At 55.1% G+C, this 962-nt stretch overlaps 1 protein-coding gene across 1 annotated transcript in view; it reads right to left on the reverse strand.

The window, feature by feature from the left end:
* The window catches only part of SP2 (Sp2 transcription factor), a 10724-nt gene that overhangs the window by 8760 nt on the left and 1002 nt on the right, over positions 1-962 (reverse strand).

Raw genomic sequence — 962 nt, forward strand, 5'->3', positions numbered from 1 at the left:
CACAGGCAGCTTGAATTCCAAGGAAACCACAGGGAAGACTCCCCCCCAGCTCCCACCACATCCCTGGGATATCCCAGGACACACTTTTCCCCCCTGGGAATGTGGAGCCTTCCCTGGGCCAGCACCAGGTCCAAGGTTCCCTTCCAGGCTCTCCCACAGCACATAAATCCCTGGGAAGAGCCAGGTGGGAGTCCCAGGCTCCTGGAATAGCCTGGGAATTGGGGATGAGTCACCTCATTCCTTGGCAAAGGAATTCCCATTCCCTTGTAGCCTCCTGGGAATGATGGAATTGGTGCCCAGTGCTGGCCTGGGATGAAAGGGAATGTTTCTCCTGGAAAACCTGGAGCTTTCTTCCCAGAAAAGCAGGGAATTTGCAGGGCTGCACCCTCCCTTTGAGCAGGATTAGGGCCGAGCTGGGGATTAACAGCCCTGACTGCAAAGCAGGACAGAGACACAGCCCGGGACAGATCCCATTATCCCGGACAAATAAAGAGGGATAAGATCCAGTGGGATCCCCCCGTGTGTGCCTCGCTCGGATTGGATTCCAGGTGAATCAGAGCCCCCTAAAAATCCATGGAAAACTCAGCAACTCCCCCCTCCAAAAAAAAAAAAACCCTCGGGATTCTGGATCCAAACACAGCTACGGGAAAAATGAATCCAAGAGGAGCAGCTCCGTTTGTTTGCCAGGGAAAAACAGGGAAAACCGGGCACTCAGAGCCCAGAGGAGCTCGAGCACCTGCGGATTTACATCTCAACGGCAGGAAATTTTGGAATAATCCGAGATTTGGGAGGGGGTTGGTTTAAATCCTGGGAACCTGCCCAAATCCCCCCATGGGGATGAATCCCACCTTTGGAACCTGCCCAAATCCCACCAGGGGGATGAATCCCCCTCTAAACCCAGACCTGACCCCCCCATCTCCAGAGACCCCCTCAGTGGTCCGGAGACCCCCAGTCTGGGGACC

Source organism: Manacus vitellinus, unplaced genomic scaffold, assembly GCF_001715985.3.
Source record: "Manacus vitellinus isolate BGI_N305 unplaced genomic scaffold, ASM171598v3 scaffold_192_pilon, whole genome shotgun sequence".
Lineage (NCBI taxonomy): Eukaryota > Metazoa > Chordata > Aves > Passeriformes > Pipridae > Manacus > Manacus vitellinus.